Source organism: Netta rufina, assembly GCF_964035555.1.
Source record: "Netta rufina genome assembly, chromosome: 2".
In the NCBI taxonomy this organism is placed as follows: domain Eukaryota; kingdom Metazoa; phylum Chordata; class Aves; order Anseriformes; family Anatidae; genus Netta; species Netta rufina.
In genome coordinates, this window is record NC_140124.1 from 133297962 (window position 1) to 133304503 (window position 6542).

Below are 6542 nucleotides of genomic sequence, written 5' to 3' on the forward strand. Positions count from 1 at the left end.
CTGACTTAGGCAACACCTTTGGATATGGTTTCAGAATTAAGACAACTGATTATAAATCCAGTGGGTAGTGATGAAGTTGATCCCAGTAGCTTCCTGAGAGATGCGGAAGATTTTTGCAGTTATCTTTTACATACACACCAACTCAGGTGTGTCTGGAACAGGAACAACTCATTGCATTGCCTTTTGGAATCCATGAGAGAGTCATTTATTTTTTCATGTCTAGGCTTTATTTAGCATGTTACTTATCTTAGTTTAAGCAACCCTTTCCTATCTTTGTTGGTATTCCTTTCTCTCATAAACCACAGATGGAGTCCATTGAAGATAATCAAGTTGATCAGGCATGATTTACCCTTGGTAAATCAATGCTGACTGCTCCAAGTCATTTTCTTCTCCTTCATGTTCCCAGAGGGCTTTATTTGCACTGTGTGCCTCTTAGAAAATATGCAGAAAGTATTTCATCAGAGTATATTTTTTTCATTGCTGCTACACCTTTCTCATCACATATTTTATGATACAATACGTAAACTATGAATAAATCATTTCAACAATATAAAACAAACATAAGAAGGACTGGATCCAACACTGATCCATCCAGATCTGGGCACTGGGCTGTGTGTGAGACCTCACATTGTGTGTCTGAATTTGTGTGCCACACAGGATGAAACTAAGGACGGATGGGTAGGGAGACGGAGAAGGACAGGAGCCACCCAAGCTGTTCCCCTTCCCTCTTTGCCATCCTGCCTCTCCCAGTAAGCCCTACCTGCAGGCTGTTGTCCTCACAGACAACTCTTTCCCTAAACAGATAACAAAATGAAGGATAGAGGTTAATAAAAAGACTATGAAACAAGTAGTTACATAGCTGAAGACTTGATCTTATTCAATACAGCATTACGACAGCTCTAGGACAAGTTATCCTCTTTGACATTGGTGGTTTTGCATGAGCAGAAAAGCCAGGAAACACAGCACCAGTTTGGTGGCTTACTAGTCTTTAATGTAACAAAAGGCTGCTTCAACAACTGGCATAATAAAGTAGCTTTAATTCCACTGCAGCAAGTAACGAATTTCTAATTATGAAGAATTATTTAGAATTTTCCCAAAGGAATTATTTTCAAAAAATGCTGGACATTCTGTCTAAGAGCCCCTTCTAACCTGTTACACTTAAAAGCATTCCAGATTCTCGTGTGTGCTGCTCAGGGGACCTCTTTTTGTTTTATTGGTATACTCTAGGGAAAATAAGCAACAACCAAATCATAAAAGGGTTGATTTTTTATTATTTATCATTACAGCAACTTACTGTTGCTAACCTCATTGGGAAATTACATGGGGAGGATGGTGAGTGAATGAGTTAAATATGATTAATTATGACTGAAGCTGGGAAAATAATGAGAAGTCCCAGGGAAGCACACAAGAGAGAACTTCAACAAAATGAGAGTTTTAAGGAGATTTTTTTTTTTTTTTTTTTTTGGCACAAGCACCCAACGCCTTCATGATATACTTTGATCTGCACAGTTTTGACAGGACTATTTTCAGAGCCTAGAAGGCCCTTCTTTTTGTGTGAGAGGGAACAGTCTGCACTTGCCACCCCTGGAAACAAGTGTGGGATTCACAGTTCACCCAGAGCTCCCAAGAAAGTAGGTTCACATATGTAACCTGCATTTCCTTCTGATAACTTAAAAGCAGCTGTTTTCAAGCAGTTTGTTAAGAAAAGTATAGAGTAGGTTACCTGAGTTTGGAAAAAGTGGATTTATACCCTGTATAACTGGACAATAAACTACTCCTCCACATGCCAGCATTTTGATCAGTGCAAAGCAAGTGTAAGAAGCCACAAAATATTTCTCCACTTATTTCCTGTCTTTTCACAGAATGCAACTGTCCCTGTGGTTTGGAAAACAAACCAGAGAAGGAAGCTGTGATTTCAAAGCAGCACAATACAAGGGAGACATTTAATGTGGCAACAGGGTACTGATGTGCCCACAGGTCTACAAAAGAGTGAAAAAGTTGCCCTGCTGTTATGCGACCCTTGTGGATTCAGCTTGTTTGTGGCAAAGGTCACCACTATGTGGTCTGGAACAGAATCTGTGTTACCAGGAGAAGAAAAGAAGGAAAGTCTGGTCAACCGAGGGGACAAACTATAGAATCAAGAGATTTCTCCTATCTCAGAGCTTGAATAAGAAAAAATGTGCCAAAGAATGGTGAAGACACTGAATACCAAGATCTCTCAGAGCAGAACACAACCATGTGTGAGCATTAGAAGAAAATCATGTTGGAGGGAGGCCAGCCAGCCAGTCCTCTAGCAGATCTTTGCTTTTGGGGAAACTTGGGAAATGGCTGAACTTTACGGTTCTTCCTCTCTGCAGGGGCTGTACCACACTGAGTCTCACTGAAGTCCTTTCAGGTATAAATTACCATCCAATGTGATTCTCCATTTTCATTTTTTTAATTAAATTTCTGTGTACTCCAAACTAACACAACTAGTGCTCCTATTGTAGCAGTTACACTTTATTCCCTATATTTCTACAACAGAGCAATTAAAACTTACAGAGAAGTGCTCAAACTTATTTTGAGTTTTCTAACTCATAGAGATTAAATTTGGAAATGTTATTACACCTTGCAGCTTTGCCTCACCTTTTTTTTTTTTTTTTTTTTTTTCCCAAACAAGACTTTAAGACAGCAGAGCCTCCTGCAAAGGAAATAACCTCATGAGCCTTCTGAATTGAACTACATAGTCCTGTTTCAGTGTGGAACAGACTAAAATTAGTACTGAACTACAGATGTAGCACTGAAATAAATTCCTAAAAAATTGAGATGACTTGTAAAAATTGGCTGGAGGCTGCAAGGCTACTATAGCAGCCATATAAAAGAGCCTGTACATCTTGTACAGCTCTAGCAAAGGGTAGCAGTGGAAAAGAGATTTTTCCCAGAGCTTGTTTTGGATATCACTTTTCAGTACAGCTAAAAACATAACCCAAAATAAAGGAAAAAAATAAGATTAAGTTATGACGTTATCATCATAAGATGTTAATTCAGTAATGGAATATGTTAAAAATAAGAAACAGGAAATTATTCTCTTGTTTCCTGAGCTTTTATTAGCTAGCCAGTGCAGAGCAGGTTCTGGAAAAAGACACTTGTTTAACAGTTGGACAAGAATCAAGAGATAAATTTGAAGGACATCTCCTTTGCAACTTTCGTGACAGACACAGCACACAGTATGGCTCCTTTAAAAGCGTTAAAAGTCAATCCATTGAAAGATGCTGGCATACTTTTTAGAAGAGGCTCAAAGTGAAATTAATCTGCCTGAGCTGTTGTGTCCCTCCATAATTTATTCTAGCTGTCCTCATGTGGTGTTCACTGTATCAGCATGCCAGTCAGATTTTCTCGGAGAGCATACATGTATTATTAGTCTTTGCCCTTTATGAAGTCTTGGTTTTACCTGTGTTGTATACAATATAAGCCCAAGAACCCATCAAGGACGCATCCTCTATGGATCTCCCACAGCCCAGCAACTTTGGGTCTTCGGAGACTGAAATGTCCGTTGTGATTCCCTTGTTTGGGTCCATTATGATGCCCTTGATTGGGTGTGTACACTGCAGTGGGTACAGACACTCACCTATTCATGGAGCTCAACTTCTAATTGAATTGGGCCAGGTGCACAGGTGGAAAAAATACACTAGGATTTTGCAGCCTTAATCCCTTATCATGAGAGATTTGGGCTGTTGTAAGCAGAGAGAAACATGTATGAGATCTTGGTACAAACCCTTAGTCTCTTGCCTATTCCTAGACACTTTTGAGAAAGTTTACCTCCATGTAAGCTTGCACAGTAGTTACAATTCAGCACAACTATATTTTTTTTATAGAGTAGTAAATTTTCAATAACCAGCTTTAGAGCTAAAGAAAAAGAAAATAGGAATAGTCAGAGCTGGAAAGCCTAAGAGAAAAAGCAGTACAAATACAGCACATGCAATAAAAGATATGCTGATGTTTGATTTAGATTTTGTTGCTATTTATATTTAAAATAATCTGTTTAGTTCAGGTTATTCAACACCTGGAATATTCTCTTTACTGTTTACCAAAAATAAATTATTAAGCTTGACTCCTTGTGATAACGGACACTGGAAAGGGAAAGCATAGGTAAAATGACAGGGGAGTAGGCTTTGAGAAATACTCAAAATACTCAGCAATGGGTTTGTGAGCACTTCCAAGTGCAGCTGAAGCCCACAAGAGACCAGGGTTTCTGGCCCATGAATATGTGGGGCTTTGGTAACTGCTCAGCTGAGAAGGACTAGCAGAGCAAATCTCACAGGACAGCCAAATGAGGGGAAGCTCAAGCCCTTATGGTTTCTTTAGCACAGCAGAAAATGAATAAATCTGTAATTTTGTCACTGATTAAGTATGAAATTCTCAGTGAAGTGGACAGTTGTGAAGCTATTTCCCTGCTCACAAAAGATATTTCCAGGTACAGGTTTTTTTTTCATATTTACTGCTGTGCCAACAAATATGCATCAAATGCCTTTCCACCACTGCTTTTTTTTTTTTTTTTTCTCAGAACCTCTGCCAAACCGTACAAGGGAGCATTTTTCAGTGTTTATGGACAGTTTGAGAGTTTACAAACTCTAATTCCTTAAATATAAACACAAAGGAAAAGAGAGAAATAGAAATCTCTTGCCTGCTTTGATGGCAAAAAATATCTGTACAACAAGGAAGTCTGAATTCTTGTTTTCTATTCTTTTAATTGTCAACAGCTACCAAATTCATACTCTGCTAAACTCCAGTATTTCAAAAGTGAGACAACTTGTCTACAAGAGATCTTGCCAATGAATCAGAATGTCATCTTCAGCTCTGAACTGGCTTTCCCAAACAACCTCATGCAGTCCAACATGGGGATGGGGGCTGAGGTTTTCCCATCCCTGATCTCAGATCCCATCTTCTAGATGAAATGATCCTTCCCCATATTCTCTTCCTTCTGTCATCAAGAACCATTTTTATCCTTCAAACCAAAGATGGAGATATTAATTGGTACTAATTACATTGCAGTTACTCAAAGGACTTGCCAGTGGGACCTGGGAAAGGAAGAGGGCAGGAGGAGAAGGAGGAAAGGGAAGAGTTTGTTTGCGGAAAGCACTTCATAAGCACCAAGGACACCTCTGGCTGCTATTTCTGAAGTATAAAATCAAAACAAAGACTTGTACTTGGATCCAGAATTCTGGCTAAAACTAGAAGTGCTGCCCAAAAAATAGGCCATTCAGAGAAAAGCTTTTAGTAAGCAGTACTCTCCTTGCTGTTCTAAGTGGCGATGAAAAAGAATAACAGTAGCAAAGTTTTTGGAAGGAATTAAGTGAAACAGAGCCATGGACAGAGACAGAAACAGGTTGAAACTTATGCAGAGAGGAGGAAGGACCTGTGTTGGCATGACATCTCAAAGAATGGTGAGGTGAGGTGATCAGAGCAATAGAAAAACTTCACCCAACCAAAAAACTTCACCAATTCCCACTAACAAAATTAAATGCTACGTAATATGTATTATGTATAATATGTATATGTACTTGTATACATATTACAGTATATATATATAGTATATATGTAATATATATATACAGTATAGTATATGTAATATGTACAATGTGTAATAATGAATAATCAGTCACCACCTTGATAATGAAAAAGAAATTGTTTTTATCACCTGATTGTAATATAACTGGTGATGTGCTAACCCAAATAGAATTTGTGCATCTCATCAGAGACTAACCATACCCTTCCTCTGTATAGCTTTGTTTGAATTGGCTTGTTTTGGAAACAAAGCAAAGATTTACCCTCATTTGTTAAAACTGTATAAGCAGCAGAACTAGGCAGCATTTTCCTCTGCCTCATGAACTATCAGTAACATTCCCAAAATCAGCAGATTTCCAAGTGCAGAGTTTTTAAGCAATGATGATGCAGGGGACAGAAGTGACCTGTGGGCTGTACAATATACAATTAAATACCTATCCCTGATGTGTGCCCCAATGATGTGTGCCCCAGTGATGTATTCCACTGGTGAAACCATTAATGAATATTGCTGTGACCACTGCTATTTACCAACTTCTTTAATGACATAGACAGTGGGATTGAGTGCACCCTCAGCAAGTTTGCAGATGACACTGAGCTGAGTGGTACAGCTGATACACCAGAAAGGAGGGATGCCATCCAAAGGAACCTGGAAAAGGTTGAGAAGTGGGCCCACATGAACATAATGTGGTTCAACAAGGCCAAATGCAAGGTGTTGCACCTGGGCTGGGGCAATCCTGGACATGAGTACAGACTGGGAGAAGAACTCACTGAGAGCAGTCCTGCAGAGAAGGACTTGGGGGTTCTGGTGGACAAAAAGCTTAACATGAGCCAGCAGTGCGTGCTTGCAGCCCAGAAGGCCAACTGCATCCTGGGCTGCATCAACAGAGGCATAGCCAGCCAGTAGAAGGAGGTGATTGTCCCCCTCTGCTCTGCCCTTTTGAGGCCCCATTTGGAGTCCTGAGTCCAGGTCTGGGGCCCCCAGCACGAGAAGGATGTGG